At 39.0% G+C, this 19420-nt stretch overlaps 1 pseudogene; it reads left to right on the forward strand.

Moving 5' to 3' along the window:
* Positions 1–14309, forward strand: part of LOC149191670 (protein SUPPRESSOR OF PHYA-105 1 pseudogene) — a 34983-nt pseudogene extending 20674 nt beyond the window's left edge.
* Positions 14310–19420: the final 5111 nt, after the last annotated feature.

The following is a 19420-nucleotide window of genomic DNA, read 5'->3' on the forward strand; positions in this document are numbered from 1 at the left end:
ACCGGTCTAAGAGATCCTTGTCTCAAAGGGTCTATCCTCCTTTTTATATGTCTGCCTATATTATGGATTCTGTTTGTCTTGTATCTGAATTCCCTATTATGGGTTGGAAATGGACTACCCAAGACCCATTGCCCATCCATGTTTATCATAAGGTCTTATGGGATTCCCAGCTTACCCCTCACTTTTACCAGATTTTCCATGGGCTTATTTTGCCCCTATATAGAATGATATATGATAAGGACCCCCCAAGGTGCTCTCCCGAGGCCCAAATTGACATCATCCCCATCGCGAGATGGTTTGGGGAAGAATGGTTTACTTACATTCGAGTTTTTGGAAGCACTGTACCTCCACATGTCCTACCCCTATATGTCCCTGATAAACTTTTGGCCCGGGAAATCGCTTATCAAACCTGTTCTGAAGGCGGCCTGACCAAAGACCTAAAGGACAAGAAGAAGGCCATATGGCCTCAATTTCCCGTAACTTGTGGGGCCTTCTCTTTGTTCGATGTAGGACACGCTTTTGGCGAAGTGGAGAATGTGACGTGTCTTCAATTATTTAAGTTCCCAGCGAGGCCATTCGACCCAAATGATGTGGCCCAAGAATTCACAACGAACGTCAAGATAAGAGTGTTCTCTGGAAAGAAAGATCCATTTGATGATCTGTTTCAGAATAAAAGTTCGCTCAAAGAAATTTTGCGGGAAGCTCAGTCGAAGTTGTCTCCAGATGACCTCCAAAAATTCACGTTATACAGAGAAAGAAGGCTGGCCAGTATTCCACTAGAGAGGCTGCGACTAACTACTAGAGAACCAACTCCAAGCATCAGCCTCAGTGAAAACTCCAACACTTCCAGATCTAAGTCCAACGTCGCGCAAGAAGTATCTGAGCATCCTGAAGAGTCTGTTCACGACCAAGGAAAAAACGAAGAAACAACCAAAGGCACAGCTCAATCAAGTGTAATGTCTCAGCAGCAAGTTATCGCCTCACCACCAAGAGATGTCCCCCCTCTTGTCATCGAAGCACCACTTGTCACGACAGAGCTAGATAAAGAGTGGGAAACCTTCAATGAATTGATCAATCTTGAAGGGCAAGTCCCGAAAACACCTGTGAATAATACACAGGTGGTGCAAGAAGTCGTTTCGACCATGGTCAGTAGTGACACAGAAGCTGAACACCTTCCTATCGCTCCAACCTCAGAACTTCTACTTAACGTAGAAGAAATTCCCCCACTAGATGTATTCTATAATCCCCAACACAAAGCAGTTGTAAGGAGACAGAGAAAGAAAAGAAAGCTTGAAAATACACTGTCTCAAGAGGCTGAACATTTGGACGTCTTATGGAAAGACCCCAATAATAATCTGACTGAAAATCTTACGAAGCTGTCTCAGATTGCATGAGCGTATGCTTCTGCAACTATTGATAAGGCCTCTGAAGTTCAGCAACTATTAAAGGAACAAGAAAATCATATACAACTGCTACAACAATAGTTGCAACAAGCCAACGCGAACACTGAAGCTTCTAGACAGCTTGAAAAGCTACAGGAAGACTTTCAATGGATGCAGATAGGTTATCAAAGGAGTCTCGAAGAAAAAGAAAAACAATTGCAGACTTTGCAAGAAACGCATAAAGATGAGCCTAAGCTGGCAGAGTTTATCTCAGAATCTATCGGCTTGAACGAGCAACTACTGCAGCAACAGAAAGAGTTGGGACGCAAAATATCACAGTGGAGTCACTATTGTGCGCTGAGCGACAAAATCACCAGTCAAGTGGTGGATTTGCAGAGTGACTATGATCAGAACGACAAGAGGGTGACAGAATATTTGACTTGGCAAGATGATGAGGAAGGGAAAAGAGCAGGTGCACCCAGGATTAATGAAAATCATAAAGAGTTGCTCTTTAATAAATGGGACGATCAAATCACGCGGGCGGAGCAAGCAGCAGAGACAGCAGCGACACAGGCAAGCATTCTTATCGACTGTGTAAATGAAAATTTACACAGGGAAAATTTAATTGCAGAGACCACCCCGGGGTACCTACCAAACAAGTTGCAACTGGAAACAGAATGGAGGCAGAAAGCACAGGCAAAAGGGAAGGCAATCCAAGCATTGGTCAGGCTGAATTGGGAATGTTACTGGACGTATTTGGTTAAACCGCACAGCCAATGGATGACGGTGAAATGCATTACAAACTCAGCCGAGAAGTTAGCGCCAGCTCTCGTAGATGTCGTTTTCGCAGCCCAGCTCAGCGCAGAAATCAGTCAGCCGACTCTTCTCAAGCCTATGCTGGACACTTGCAACTTTAAAGACCAAGCTCATAAGTGATTTCATTTAGAATGTTGTTTTTTCTCTTTTTACTAGATTAGAAAAAGGACGGTCATTTGAAAACCGTATCCTAAAATTTTGTAATGATACTATTATTAGAATTAGGAAGTAGTATTTTAACCCTTCTCATTGCATTGGAGAAGGGTCCAGAAATTTGTCAAAAACTTGTCCTCGGAACATGCACTTCTGCACCCTCAGAGGAGGTTTTGATGAATGGAAGGATCGAGATTTATTTATGTTTGCATTTTAATGTCTGCTACTGATGTTGCACTTCTGTACTCTTAGTAGGCGTTAGAAGTAAGTAGAGATAAATCATTATTGCTTGAGTTTTGTGAGTGAAAATTAGTCATAAAGGGTACTTTTATCTCTTGACGAATTTCTGCTTATATTCTTAGAGTGATATGCAGTTTTAGTTGTTTATATGTCGATGTATGAATGTCTGGGTTACCATTTGGCACTTCTGTACGGTGGAATCATTTGTTTGTGCTTGACATATGAATAACTTATTATGCGATATGCTGTTCACAACTGTTTTGCCTAACTTTTTATGCAGAATGGTTCATCTTAATTGGTTTATATTCTTATGATAGCTGAATGATCTTTATTACCAGTTATTGTTCGAAATATTTTTAGATCGCATAATAGAAGAGATATATCCCGAGTTAGCGTAGATTAGATGTGTTTTTTTCATTAGATTACAATAGCATAGAGTCAGTTTACAAGTTAGATTTAAGTTAGCTCTAAAATACTTCTAGAATCAGCATAATCAAACTCTACACACACACATCCTTTAGATTGGGAAGCTGGTCCCATTATCCCCAGTCGGACCCGCTACACCAAACGGGCAAGGAGCCGCCAACTAGGTTCCGGACCGGGTGGGTATCCCCCTTGTTGTTGACCCGATTTTAGGGCCCTCAACATATTTGGCGCTAGAAGGAGGGCCTGAAAATAGTGTCTGTTGGAATGTTTTCCAAATTATAAAGCTTGAAACAGGATGGCCGCTCATAGAATTCCTATTTGGAGTTGCATCCATGTTCCTACCTCTTCCAACACTCCACCAGATGTGGTAAGGCTCTTGTCTCAGGTAAAATTCAAGGGTAAGAATAATTCTTCTGCATTTAATCATGCCCTTCAGTTCATTCAAAAAGTTTCAAGTTCTGATATTCAGAGAATTGATGAAGGCGTTTTGTGCAGAACTTTTACTCTTACATTCACAGCAGAAGCTAGAAGATGGTGCAGAACCCTCCCAGTTGCATCAATCCACAGCTGGGACCAATTCGTCAAGACTTTCATTTTGGAATTTGATTGTTATGACTACGACCAGGTATATGATGAAATTGACTATCTACGGAAGCAAGATGAACCAGTAAGGGATTTTAATATGCGATTTCATCTTAAATGCCTAAAGTATGATCTTGAGAGTGAGCTCACGGATGAAGAATCTTCAGATTATGATGAGTATTCCCTACCTCCTATGCCTGATCAAGCAGAAATTAGTTCAACCTTTGTTTCATTTTCGTCTAATATGAATGAGCATTTCAAGTCAAATACACAAATCATCCGTAAAGAAGAAAATCTGCAAAGCTTAGGAGTCATGCATGCTCTAATGCCGGAGAACAAAAACGAAAATACTGAAAGAGAAACTACCTTAGAACCAGAAGATGACTCTGATACAAAGTCAGACAATATCATTACGAATCAACGAATGCAGATGCCAAGGTTAGAACAGCGAACTATTTCTCTTTCAAAAAGTATCAGCGCACAAAGGTATGATCTAAAGCCTGATGTTTATGATGGATCTGATGAACAAAGTTTTTTTTATGATGTTTTCAAATGTATTATTCCAGATTCACATTTTTCTCTTTATCCCGATGTTTTTAGTGATGACAATTTTTCCCCTCTCAACATTAAAGATATCTCAAAGAACACAGAGGGTTATTCAAACGACTCATCATTAGGTCTTCAAGATAAAGAGACAGCTTTAGCACATCCTTTGATTAATGTCAAACAAGAGCTGCTTGACCTCCCTTGTCTGAAAATATATAATGAAAAAAAGGAACCTAGGGAAATCTGTAGAGTCTTTAGTGATAGTTACTTTGACAATGATGATGTTGTTGAGTTATCCCAAGTAACTCAACTAGGTTCAGATAATGAGAAACATCTTGAATCAGAAATCATATCAAACGACCCTCATTTCAAATTGGATGATTTTACTATCCAAGACAATACCCCGATCTATGATTCATATCATGAGGAAAACTCCACTCCTGTTCGCAATCATAACTTATTTCCTGATTCACAAGACCTGGCCAGTACTTGTGAGGAGCAAGATGTTACAAGTAAATCCCAGTTGTGCTGTAACAATATTTGTACAAATAATCATTCATTTCTTTATCACTTGAACTCATTTTGTACAAAATCAGATTTCTTTTTAAATTTTCAAGCTTTTGATAGATTATGTTTTAGCGATTTATATATGAGAACTTTCGTTTCAAACGAAATCGCTAAAAGCCCAGCATTAACAAAAAACAGGTTACAAGCCATTGAAACTAAAAAATCATTTTCACAATCTGACTTGTTATCCTTCCTATTGCTAGATCATCAATTCATAACAGAAATTCATCCTAATTTTTATGATCCAATAGGTATCTAGTTGGAAAAAAGTTCTCATGAGAAAGGAAAATCAGACAAAATTCCAATTGAGGTTGTATGTTCTTATTCCACAGCCAATATTTATGATCCAAGGAAAGTTTGGTTCTTTACACTGATGTTTGAAAGTTTCATACGGCTAGGAATAAAAATGAATAGATGGTTCCATTGGAAATATCATTTCACATAGTTGATTTTCTGTATATAGTTAGAATAGGAGTAGGAGCAATTTAGCTAGGTTGTTAGGTTTGCTTTTAATAATTGATAGGCAAAGTTATTCTGTACATAACCCTAGGGAATGCTTGCCTCTCATTGCGTGAAATATTTTTCTCCATAATAATGTTTGCTTTGGTTAACGGCATTTGGCATTTACTAAAGACACCTTTTCTCTGTTAAAATTTTTTTGAAACTTCTGCTTCTATGAACAACAAATCTTTTAGGAATTTGATCTTTATTATCAATAGAACTTTAACCCAGATATGATGATAGTTTCAACTGCAAAAAGTTTAAAGAAAGCTATCTCAGTGGAGAATTTGTTTTAGGTCAGCACAATGAAAGGTATCAATATTAAAATAAAGATTCTCTGTAGAAATAGCCATTACCAAAACAGCCCTATCATTGTCGTCCAGAACTTTCTTAAGGAAAGAAAATTTGACTTCCTCCCTACTAAAGGAAAACGCAGCATTCAGAGGAATAATCCAAAAAGACACTAAATCTCAAAGAATAAGAGGTCTCATCGCGAGCCGGCTTATCATGATCACAGATATTATAACTTGCTGACTTTGCCAAAACTGTCTACCAAAACAGGGCACTGATTCAAGATTGTTGCAATCAAAAGACAAGGGGTCTCATCACGAGCCAGCTTGTTCAGCAAAAGTGTAAATCAAGTGAATGACTGTGTCATAATTTGGCCACCAAACCAAGACATTGTTCTTTAGAGAATAAAAAAAGGAAAAAGTGTCAAAAAGGGATTTTCTCTGAAAAAGTTGTAAATAACCTTAAGCAGGATAAAGGATCATTATTGGGTAATAGGTAACCCTGTCGAGGCTATGGACGCCTACTGGCAGCAGAGGCTCTACCTGCGACAAAGGAGCATATTTAAAAAGAGTTGATACATAGGGAAGACTTTATTTTATGTTTTACAAGACCAAGTAATGACTGATTTAAATGCAAAGACAAGCTGAAGACGCAAGTAATTGAAATAGAAATAGGTTGAAACGAAACATCATTGACAGTTTAAAGTATCATTTGCTTTATCTTTTTATAATAAAGTTCAAGTTTTTCTTTAAGAAATTTTTTCAGGAGTTTGAAAGCGTCAATATAAAAGCAGAGATAACTGGTTCTCCCAAGTGAATCGCCAATTGTTGTGGCCAGCAACACCCCCCCCTTATTCAATTAATTATCAACCATGATACTGAATGAATGGGGACCCTTAGTTAATTTTTAGGAAAAGCAAGAGTTTCTTTTTGAAGTTACAAACATACGCTTAGAAAAATCCTCTTAGATATTTTTAAGCCTAAGACTATGATAAAGAGAAAACCCTTAAGGTCGCATTGCAAAAGGATAGGAAACACCTTCATCTCCCTTTTTATGCGCACCACCCTCGTGTTAATAATGACATCGCATCGCAAAATAGTAATGCTCATAAAGAAAAACTTAAAGATTCGCCGATTTGCGATAACGCCGATCGCTAGATCGCATATCGCAAAAATGAGCCAGGCAAGATTTTGTAAACATCAAATTTCTGCGATCTGCGATATTGCGATCGCTGCGATGCCACATCCATGCGACTTGCGATGATGCGATTAGCGATCGCGCGACATGCGAGGTTACATCAGCAAATCATAAATCACTTCGGTACGAATCCTTCGGGCGCGCCATTCAAAGAAAAACCACTTACTATAATCTAACCCGAAATCATGCGTTTTTAATGATAGTAAATGAATTAGTTGTCAGTTATTAAATGGATTAAAGACGCGTGCCTTGGTAGAGATTTGCTTCACGTAAGGTGGCATATTTGATTTATCTGTTGCATTTAAAACTCTCCCATCACCTTTCTGGATCAGTCATTTCCATTTCACTCGTAATCTGTAGGAACAAAGTGCTAAGACGACTCAGACAGAAACTCAAAGAGAAATGGGAAAGAAAAATAAAGCTCAAAGCTCTGAAGTGAGGGAGAAGACCAAGGAGATGGCGCCCCTATACACAGACACAGCCTATAACAAAGACGCAGGGATATCAACATGGGAAGGCATGTACAGGCTGTTAGAGGAAGAAAAGCCTAGAATAATGAAGGTGACTGTTGTCGCGGGTGCACCACGCTCTTCTGAGGCGTCCTTGGAGGACCTAGCATGTTCATTCCTTCACAGAATAGCGGCAAGACCCAAAATTCTACCATACACAGATATGATCAAGTGGATACTGGATGATGCAGAATTAAAAAACAGACAATTCAAAGTTCATGGACATGGGCTCGTGGGATCGTTTGCTGCACAAAATTTGAAGCTTATGTATCATCTTCCTGAACCGCAAGCGACCTATAATGCACAATTTGTTAAGAAGTTCGCAGCGGAGAATCTAGATCTATCACCACTAAAGAATGGTCTAGAAGAGACGAACCGCTAAAAAAGGATAAAAACGGTATGTACAGCACTGGTTCCCTCACCTCTCCATATTGTTTTGCTGCGGCCATGCTCTGTAGGTTATTTGGGATGCCGGATATCAACAAGTTTTCATCTGAATGGCTGCCATTAATTGATGCTGCCACTAACGCCGACATCCTAGATTGGGCCAAAATCCTTTCTGATACTCTATACACGGCTATTCTCAATTACCGGTCTAAGAGATCCTTGTCTCAAAGGGTCTATCCTCCTTTTTATCTGTTTGCCTATATTATGGATTTTGTTTGTCTTGTATCTGAATTCCCTATTATGGGTTGGAAATGGACTACCCAAGACCCATTGCCCATCCATGTTTATCATAAGGTCTTATGGGATTCCCAGTTTACCCCTCACTTTTACCAGATTTTCCATGGGCTTATTTTGCCCCTATATAGAATGATATATGATAAGGACCCCCCAAGGTGCTCTCCCGAGGCCCAAATTGACATCATCCCCATCGCGAGATGGTTTGGGGAAGAATGGTTTACTTACATTAGAGTTTTTGGAAGCACTGTACCTCCACATGTCCTACCCCTATATGTCCCTGATAAACTTTTGGCCCGGGAAATCGCTTATCAAACCTGTTCTGAAGGCGGCCTGACCAAAGACCTAAAGGACAAGAAGAAGGCCATATGGCCTCAATTTCCCATAACTTGTGGGGCCTTCTCTTTGTTCGATGTAGGACACGCTTTTGGCGAAGTGGAGAATGTGACGTGTCTTCAATTATTTAAGTTCCCAGTGAGGCCATTCGACCCAAATGATGTGGCCCAAGAATTCACAGCGAACTTCAAGATAAGAGTGTTCTCTGGAAAGAAAGATCCGTTTGATGATCTGTTTCAGAGTAAAAGTTCGCTCAAAGAAATTTTGCGGGAAGCTCAGTCGAGGTTGTCTCCAGATGACCTCCAAAAATTCACGTTATACAGAGAAAGAAGGCTAGCCAGTATTCCACTAGAGAGGCTGCGACTAACTACTAGAGAACCAACTCCAAGCATCAGCCTCAGTGAAAACTCCAGCACTTCTAGATCTAAGTCCAACGCCGCGCAAGAAGTATCTGAGCATCCTGAAGAGTCTGTTCACGACCAAGGAAAAAACGAAGAAACAACCAAAGACACAGCTCAGTCAAGTGCAATGTCTCAGCAGCAAGTTATCGCCTCACCACCAAGAGATGTCCCCCCTCCTGTCATCGAAGCACCACTTGTCACGACAAAGCTAGATAAAGAGTGGGAAACCTTCAATGAATTGATCAATCTTGAAGGGCAAGTCCCGAAAACACCTGTGAATAATACACAGGTGGTGCAAGAAGTCGTTTCGACCATGGTCAGTAGTGCCACAGAAGCTGAACACCTTCCTATCGCTCCAACCTCAGAACTTCTACTTAACGTAGAAGAAATTCCCCCACTGGATGTATTCTATAGTCCCCAACACAAAGCAGTTGTAAGGAGACAGAGAAAGAAAAGAAAGCTTGAAAATACACTGTCTCAAGAGGCTGAACATTTGGACGTCTTATGGAAAGACCCCAATAATAATCCGACTGAAAATCTTACGAAGCTGTCTCAGATTGCAGGAGCGTATGCTTCTGCAACTATTGATAAGGCCTTTGAAGTTCAGCAACTATTAAAGGAACAAGAAAATCATATACAACTGCTACAACAACAGTTGCAACAAGCCAACGCGAACGCTAAAGCTTCCAGACAGCTTGAAAAGCTACAGGAAGACTTTCAACGGATGCAGATAGGCTATCAAAGGAGTCTCGAAGAAAAAGAAAAACAATTGCAGACTTTGCAAGAAACGCATAAAGATGAGCCTAAGCTGGCAGAGTTTATCTCAGAATCTATCGGCTTGAACGAGCAACTACTGCAGCAACAGGAAGAGTTGGGACGCAAAATATCACAGTGGAATCACTATTGTGCGCTGAGCGACAAAATCACCAGTCAAGTGGTGGATTTGCGGAGTGACTATGATCAGAACGATAAGAGGGTGACAGAATATTTGACTTGGCAAGATGATGAGGAAGGGAAAAGAGCAGGTGCACCCAGGATTAATGAAAATCATAAAGATTTGCTCTTTAATAAATGGGACGATCAAATCACGCGGACGGAGCAAGCAGCAGAGACAACAGCGACACAGGCAAGCATTCTTATCGACTGTGTAAATGAAAATTTACACAGGGCAAATTTAATTGGAGAGACCACCCCGGGGTACCTACCAAACAAGTTGCAACTGGAAACAGAATGGAGGCAAAAAGAACAGGCAAAAGGGAAGGCAATCCAAGCATTGGTCAGGCTGAATTGGGAATGTTACTGGACGTATTTGGTTAAACCACACAGCCAATGGATGACGGTGAAATGCATTACAAACTCAGCCGAGAAGTTAGCGCCAGCTCTCGTAGATGTCGTTTTCGCAGCCCAGCTCAGTGCAGAAATCAGTCAGCCGACTCTTCTCAAGCCTATGTTGGACACTTGCAACTTTAAAGGCCAAGCTCATAAGTGATTTCAATTAGAATGTTGTTTTTTCTCTTTTTACTAGATTAGAAAAAGGACGGTCATTTGAAAACCGTATCCTAAAATTTTGTAATGATATTATTATTAGAATTAGGAAGTAGTATTTTAACCCTTCTCATTGCATTGGAGAAGGGTCCAGAAATTTGTCAAAAACTTGTCCTCAGAACATGCACTTCTGCACCCTCAGAGGAGATTTTGATAAATGGAAGGATCGAGATTTATTTATGTTTGCATTTTAATGTCTGCTACTGATGTTGCACTTCTGTACTCTTAGTAGGCGTTAGAAGTAAGTAGAGATAAATCATTATTGCTTGAGGTTTGTGAGTGAAAATTAGTCATAAATGGTACTTTTATCTCTTGACGAATTTCTGCTTATATTCTTAGAATGATATGGAGTTTTAGTTGTTTATATGTCGATGTATGAATGTCTGGGTTACCATTTGGCACTTCTGTACGGTGGAATCATTTGTTTGTGCTTGACATATGAATAACTTATTATGCGATATGCTGTTCACAACTGTTTTGCCTAAATTTTTATGCAGAATGGTTCATATTAATTGGTTTATATTCTTATGATAGCTTAATGATCTTTATTACCAGTTATTGTTCGAAATATTTTTAGAACGCATAATAGAAGATATATATCCTGGGTTAGCGTAGATTAGATGTGTTGTTTTCATTAGATTACAATAGCATAGAGTCAGTTTACAAGTTAGATTTAAGTTAGCTCTAAGATACTTCTAGAATCAGCATAATCAAACTCTACACACACACATCCTTTAGATTGGGAAGCTGGTCCCATTATCCCCAGTCAGACCCGCTACACCAAACGGGCAAGGAGCCGCCAACCAGGTTCTGGACCGGGTGGGTATCCCCCTTGTTGTTGACCCGATTTTAGGGCCCTCAACAATAACTTAATATAATAGAACCGCCGATAAAGGGTTCCTATGGTTTATTACTTTCTCCGATATGGCTCTTCCTCTAGGCATGTGCGATAGATTTGCATTGTCTTGGCTCTTCACTCTTGTGGTTTCTCTTTAGTATTATGACTTCTGATACATGCTCTGATAGCTCTTCTTCCGATTAGCTCTTCTTTGATGGCTTCCGATGAACTCTTCCTACTCCTGTTTCTTCATGGATCTGCTCTGCTTGGCTTCACATCATTATTTACTATCCAGAATATTGCCATATTGACATCAATGACAACCTAGATCAACACTGCCCTAGTGCATAAACACCCAATAAATGATGTCAATGTGCATGCAAAAGAAAATTAATTAAATAGAGGGGAAAGGATTAAGAAAGGCTTCCTACGCATAGTGGTGATGCAAGCAACTGCACAAGGGTAATGAATAGCCTTGTTGGCAATGAAGCAATGCTTGTGATTTCTTAAGTGACTCTGTCGTGGTATTGAATGAGTCTATTGGCAGTGGAGCAACACCAAAAACTCACTTTAAATTTCTAAATAAAATAAATCCTTTGTCATGTTCTTTGCATTATTGTTGAAGGCTGACATGTGTGAGCTCTTATTTTAGAGTGTAAATACTAACAAAACCTAGCTAAGGAGATAACGAAAGGACATATTGGTAAAAGGTCAAGTAACCCAAGTGATACCCACAATATCTAGTTCAATACTCGTATTATTAGCCAAACTCAATTTATTGAAGGGGCGTAGGCAGAGCTGTTGGATTCTACCAGTGTTTGCCATTTTCTGTAGTTGCTACAACACCAACCAAAATTTTTAGACTATATATCTAAATTTTGGGTCCCCTTCTACTTTTCAAGGTCTTAACAGACATCCCTATTAATTGTAATGGTCAAAATTGTTTTCATTGAGGCTACAAGTGCTAGTATGCCCATGATGCACATTACATATGCTCACCTGTCTTGCTTCATCCTTGACATTAGGGTTTATACGGAATTTTACATTCATTCATCTTGCAAAGGATCTTTCAATGTTGCCCCTTCATTTATGTTTATGTAGGATATAGGAAATAGCTTTCTAAGAATCTTTAGAAACTATGCTTATGTGTGATGTTGTATTCCCAAGGTTGAGACAAGTCCACAATTGGACCAGAAGGTTGATTGTTATTAGAAGCATCTCTTAATGATACTACTAGCATTGGCCTACCCATTGTTCTTAGTGTTACATTTGGAAGACATTATATTCTCCATATTAGCAGCGGGAATCTACTTGGCTTAATTCATATTTGAGCTTATTTTAACTATGGTGTGAACAAATACATTCTATATCAATTATCATAAGAGTTCTGCTTCATGGTGGAAAGGATTTTGTTTCATTTTATGCAGAGTTGTAGGTGCTATGTGGCATCTCGTTTGGTTACAATATCATTTTGGAGTCACACCTAGTGATGTTACACGAGGTCACATTCTCAAAGCTCGTTTGTACATTTACATCATGGGAGGAACAAATTAAGGCTATGTCAAATCTACGCCATTACATTCTTCCTCGGTTTCTTTTAAAACATCAGAAGGATTTGAATTTTTTCCTTTGGTTGTTACATCCAGACCCCAATTCGTGACATAAGGCTCAAGAAATTAATCAATCTTAATTCATTAATGAGGTTCGAGATGTATTGGAAAAAAGACAAGTTGCACTGAATGTTGATGAAGAAGGTGCAAGAACATAATTGTTGTTAGATCTTTTGTTGTGTTTGCAAAACAAAAGTAGGAAAGATCCTATAGATTAGCTCAAGATGTTTATTCTGGATGTGTGTTGGTTCGTGACTATAGAGCAGAGGGACTAAATCTTTTCTAGTAAAAATCAGGGAGCTAGAGATACAAGAAACAAGCCCCAAAAGTTTATTTATGAAGACAAGGAAAGCCTGAAGTCTAGCAATAATTCAATAAATAGAGAATCATCTATAGCTGAAACAGGAAAAGGTGGCTTCCATCAGGAGGAGATTCCTAACAAGTCAAACACTTTTACCTCGAAAGGGACAAGGTTGAGGAAGAATTTCAAGCATCTAGAACAAGTATACTTTTTATGTGAGGAAATATTGAGCCATCTAAAAAGGATTGTAGTAATTCTTGGAGTGCTTAAAAAATCCCACATAAAAACTTTAGTATCAATCTTTTGAATAGGGATGCTAATAAAATTTGAGACAGGGAAACCGTTAGTATGGATTGTCTTGATTGTTTATTTACTAATATATGTAAGTATGTTCATTAAAGTTGGCTTGAACTATGGGCTAGTTTACAACATGGATACTTGCTTAATAATTCAAATATGATATGCTCTGTGAGCTTTAACTGGGACCAGGAATTCTTTGCAACAGCGAGAGTGTCCAAGAATATCAAAGTCTTTGGATGTGATGTAGCTTTGAATGAAAATGTAGACATTCATTATCTTATTGTTAAGATGGCCAGTAACGTGAAGCTTAATAGTGTATGTTGGAACAATTACATTAAAAGTTATATTGCATCAATTGATTATGATGGTATAGTACAACTTTAGGGATCCTAGAATAGGTCAAAGGTTCACACAATGTAGTGAACATCAGAAACATGCATGGTCTGTAGATGTTTCACAAGTGGGCCCAAAAAATCTAGTAATTGCAAGCAATGATTGCACTATGAGACTTTGGAGCATTAATCATCAAAGAAGCATTGGTACAATCAAGATGGTGGCCAATGTTTGTTGTGTGCAGTTTCCACCTGATTCTGCAAATATGATAACATTTGGTGATGTTGATTACAAGATCCCTTGTTATGATTTGTGCAATACAAAAATGCTATGGTACACTTTGCCAGGCTATGGGAAGTTTTTTAGTTATGTGAAGTTCACAGATTCCAACCCAATTGTTTTTGCATGTACAAATTACACAGTCAAGTTGTGGGATCTTACAAAAGCCAATCGTGTATCTAATAATGCTTGTACTTTGGCCTTTACTAGTCATACCAATGAGAAGATTTTGTGGGATTTTCTGTCATAGATGGATATACTACATGTCGTTCAAAGACAAATTATATTTTTGCCTACTACAAATCTCTACTTATGCCTATGGGATCACATAGATTTGGTTTTGCCGACCCTATCTGTAGTCGAGATGGAAGATGATAGTGGTCACTTTGTTTCAAGTGTATGTTGGAGAGGGAAATAAAAAATAATGGTGGCTGCAAATTCCTCTAGCAATATTAACTTGTTAGAGATTATATGAGAATTGGAAAAACCATCGTGGTGTAGCTTTTAAGAGTGCCCAATTATTCCCTTTATTCCCCAAGATCATTTTCGCATTTGATATACTTAATGGTAGGGAAGCAATGGAAAATTGGTCATGACTTGGAATTTCAAGGGCACGATAAATATAGGACATCCACTATCAGGATCGATGAAGATATTTCCTTGGCTTGGATGTCACTTCTAGTAAAGGTGTTATGAGATGCTTGGTAGTTTGTGTGGTAAATTTGATTTATACTGGAGCCTAAAATTGTGATTATCCTTCGTCGTAATCCCATCACAAATCGCAATTCCAGTTATCAATGGCACTATAATTCTAAAATGTGATATGCACTAAAACCTAAAAATGTGACTCACAATTGAAAATGTGACATGCACTAAAGCCTAACGATGTGACTTGCACTTGAAAATGTGTTCCGCACTAAACCCTAAAGATGTGGTTTCCACTTGAAAATGGAACATGCGCTAAAGCCTAAAGATGTGACTGCCACTTGAAAATGAAACATGTGCTAAAGCCTGAGGATGTGACTTGCACTTGAAAATGCGACCTGTGCTAAAGCCTAAGGATGCAATTCGCACTTGAAAATGCAACTTTTGTTAAAACTTGGACCTACGACTGTACTATAATCTAGATCTGCAACTAGTGTAATAGCATTTGACATTCAAAAGCATATTGTTCTGATTTTGGACACTGCAATTCACCATTGATATAATGTATTGATAATCATTAGATATTGGCTAGAACAGTGGAATATTTTCTCACATTAAAGATGCATCCCATTACTCAATGGTGGATAGTAATTCACGGGTCGAAATTACATTCCAACCACTCTATACAAAGGAAGACCAACACCCTCAAATTTGATAAGGGAAAGCGCAAAGGAATTGATGACATACATATGTAACTACATAAACTTTACAGGTCAAACCTAACAGCTTGTGCACATGTATTGAATTGACTATGCCCTCCAAAATCACAGTATACCCTGTCACTGTTGCTCCTTGAATGCACATATTTGGAAGCTCTACAACTTGGTGCAGACACTCATGAGTACATTTCCAAAAACATATTTGAATCTGACGTTTCTATGGGGAATGTTAACCAAGTACATCACATGTAGAATAATGCATATGAGAACTCTGCCTTTTCAGAATGCAAGGATCTCAAATATGCACATAAGTGGTACTATTGTGAGGCCTTATCTCTCTTGCAAAAAATGAAAAATACTAATGTGAGTTGTCACATGGCCACAATTGTGAGCATCTCTTCAGCAACAGGGATAGAAAAGCTTTGGTGTAATGATTAGGTTAAGGATTTAGCCACGCAAAACATTACAAAAAGGATTAGCGATTGGGCACGAATGACAGAAGTTTGAAAGAAAAATTTGGGCTTAAAACCAAGCATGGATTGGAAGGAATCAATTGTTAGCATTAAACCATAATAGAAAGATCCAAACATACATCAAGGATTTGACAAAAATCAAATTGAAAACCAAAGGAATATCATATAAGAACCAACTCCTCCACTTTATGATTACCGGAGTCATGGGCACATGATAAATTGTCGACACAAGGATTTAAGACTCACAATAACGAGCATGGAAGCAGAGGAAGTGAAAAGAGAAAAGGTGATCAACAACAAAGTAAGAAGAGGAAAGGTAATGGAAAGATGAAGATATTGAAGGGTAGTGATGAGCAGGTGAGACTGTAGATGCAACAAAAGAGAAGAAGTTGGTATCAATTTGGATGTGTAAAAAAGCATTATGCAAAGAAATGTTTGTTCATACAGAGGGTGGGTTCCATTGAGCAAGTGAAGAATACCAAATGAGTATATGATGAAATTGAGTTGTCTGCAGGAAAAAATCAACAACAGGCCAATTCTTGTGATGTTGGATAATGGTTCGATGCATAAATTCATGAAGGAAGATACAACAAGGAACTTAGGTTGCATATGTAATCCATGACTTCATTTCCAAGGTATTCAACTTCGATTAGAAGAAGGTTGTTGTCATAAACATGAATGCTTTGATGACACCTTAAGATTAAAGTGGAAGTGTGAGTTTTACCATTGTGCCATTGGATGAATACGAGCATATTTTGGGTTAGGAGTTAATGGTTCCCATCCTGCATATAGATAATTTGGCCATGGTGCCAACTCTAAGGGGAGCTAGGGAGACGAGAGTTTCCATGACAATCTTGCACTTATTTAATGAGATCAACTAGTCATCTTGTGGATCAAAAATATGTACAACCCCAACCTTCATTATATTAAACCAAATCCGAATAATACAACAATTTATGGTATATAAGATACAATGAAAAACTTCGATGCAGCTTCGATGTCATATCTTGTCCTATTGGTCCTTTGCTCCCGTACTGCTCACTAGCTACCCCTTACTCCTTCAAAGGACAACACATCAAAACTCCAGAAGGGTTGCCACCTAACACTGCTGCAAGTCACTTATGTAGCATGTACACGGGCTAATCCAACCTACTCTCTTGGTTGGTCAATTCCCAAGCTCCAAACTACTAGGATAGTAGTCACTTTGGTCCATCAAGGTGCTACACTTTGGCACCAATCTTCACCCAACCTTGTTAAAATTGGAAACCAAGGCAAAACTTCATGTGGGTCATCTTATTCATGGCTAATAATATTTTTATTAGAATCCTCTCGTCGAGAGGTGTAGGATTGATATAAAGATCATCCAATTCTGATAAGTATTCATGGAGATATGAATTTATTTTTATTATGGAATTATTATCAAGCCGACCTACAACTCATGTAGGCTCAGAAGCCCAACAGTCGCATCTATCCACCCACGAACGTTGTGTATAAATATAAGAGGACTTTTCCTCATTTGGACTCACTCATCTCATCACATCTCTCTCTCTCTACTGCGCAGATATGAGTCTCTTCTCTACTGCGTTGAAATGGGTCTCTCTCTCTCACACATGTGAAGCCGGAAGCTGTTGAATTTGAAGCTGCAACTGCAGAAGTAAAGATTGACTTGCGTGGCCTAGAATATCTCCTCATCTGAACTGCGTTGTAGGTTCATCTAAACCTCCTTTGAAAGCCGCAACTTTTGGTCGTGGAATGAAGTCAATCCGACGAACGGTTTGCAAGATATCGACTGCCCTAGTTTGAAGCCGGAAACTGCTGAAACTGAAGCTGCAACTGCAGAAGTAAAGATTGACTTGCGTGGCATAGAAGATCTCCTCATTTGAACTGCGTTGTAGGTTCATCTGAACCTCCTTTGAAAGCCGCAACTTTTGGTGGTGGAATGAATTCAATCCGACTGTCGGTTTGTGAGATATGGTCTGCCCTAGTTTGATAATGAAGCCGCTAATGCTGATGCTACTGATCTAGGGTTTGCTACTACTGATATGAATCAGATTTATTGTACTATTTCTCTCTGCTGAATTATTGAAGATAAAAGAAGATTTGATCAAAGGGTTTCCCCACACATTGTGGGGTTTGTCCCTGGCTAGCCGCCACATCTTGTGTCTCTTGTCTTGGCTTGTTTTCTGTCGATCGTTTAATGTTCTATCTGCACTTTACTTTATGTACATGTGATTGCTAATCGGTGGAATATAATAAGAAAAAGAAGTAAACTGTTATAAGCATAGAACATACCATAACTTAACATGGTATCGGAGCCGAGGTGAAGACAAAGCCCGAGCAAGAGCAAGAGCAATCATTGAAGAGAAGATTGGCAAGGCTATCCTAAAAGAACTATGGGGTCCTCGACACTCTTTCCTGCCGAAGACAAACTCCGTGAGAAAGCTGACTATCACGGATGGAAGATGTCTATTGATCTAACCCTTGAAGATCAAGGAGTGTTGGACCATGTAAGAGGCAATATTGTTGAGCCTTCATCAAATGCATCTGCTGCTGCCTAGAACAAATGGAAAAATGGAGAAGTCAAAACAAAGAAGATCATCCAGGACTCTATCGACAAGCGCTTGGTGGCCTACATCTCTGATCTAGACACCTCCAAGGAAATCTACGACAGACTGGTGAGTTTATTTAAAGTTAATGATGCAAATCAAGTTTTGTTTCTTAGAAATAAGTTGAAGGAAATCAAGAAGGGTAAAGATGAAATTATGCAAGCATACTTCTTAATAATCACCGAGATCAAGAACGATCTCCTATCTATTGGGGAAACCATTGCTGACAGAGAAATGGCACTCACAACTCTCGAAGGATTACCATCTGAATGGTATGTGTTCAGGACTACTCTTCTGAACAATAATGTAATTCCTAGTTTCGAGGAATTAATGGCTAGATGCATTCAAGAACAAACAAGGGCAGAAGAGCAGGAAATGCCCTTGCCTGAAGGTCCTCCTGCTGTTTTTTCTTCTCATGCAAAGAAAAGAAATAATTCCCGGACTAAATCAAAAGGAAAGGCTGGACCTAAGGCTAGAAGAAAATGACGATGTTACATTTGCGATAAAGCAAGTCACTATGTATGAGGTCATGAGCATCATGGTAAATGAGATCATGGACATAAAGGGCAACATGAGATCATGGACATATAGGATAGCATGATGATGATGCACACTAGTTTGAGCAGCATTATGATGGATAAAATCATGGACATGGGCAGCATGATGATAATCATGATTAGAGAAGCAGGGTACAGTATGCAGTGGTGCAACTTGAAATCCCTCTGATGGCAATCAAAGGAATGACAAATTCAACAGCAAAGGTAAGAGGAGAGCTGGGAATCAAGGAAGAGGACAAGCATTCAAGAAGGCTAGAAATTCCAGGATGTATGAAATGCACCTAACCTCAAAAAGAACCTAGTGTCCATCTCGGCAACGGAAGACAAAGGCTACAAGGTAACCTTCAACAATGGCAAGGTACGTATATGGAAAAATAATGTTAAATATGCCTTTACACTTGGGTTTAGTTTTGATTCATTATATCAGGTCGATGGAAGTCTACTAGGTGTCATGTCTTATGACACATCTCTTCAGTCCGAACTTTGGCATCGGAGGTTTACCCACCTTCATTACAAAGCTCTGCCCGATGTAAAACAGATGGTAACAGGGATGTCCGAATTCCAAGTAGAGAAAGAAGGTGTATGT

This window comes from Pinus tabuliformis, chromosome 2_2, assembly GCF_031772625.1.
Source record: "Pinus tabuliformis cultivar Carrire ecotype Pingquan chromosome 2_2, CPIR1, whole genome shotgun sequence".
Classification (NCBI taxonomy): domain Eukaryota; kingdom Viridiplantae; phylum Streptophyta; class Pinopsida; order Pinales; family Pinaceae; genus Pinus; species Pinus tabuliformis.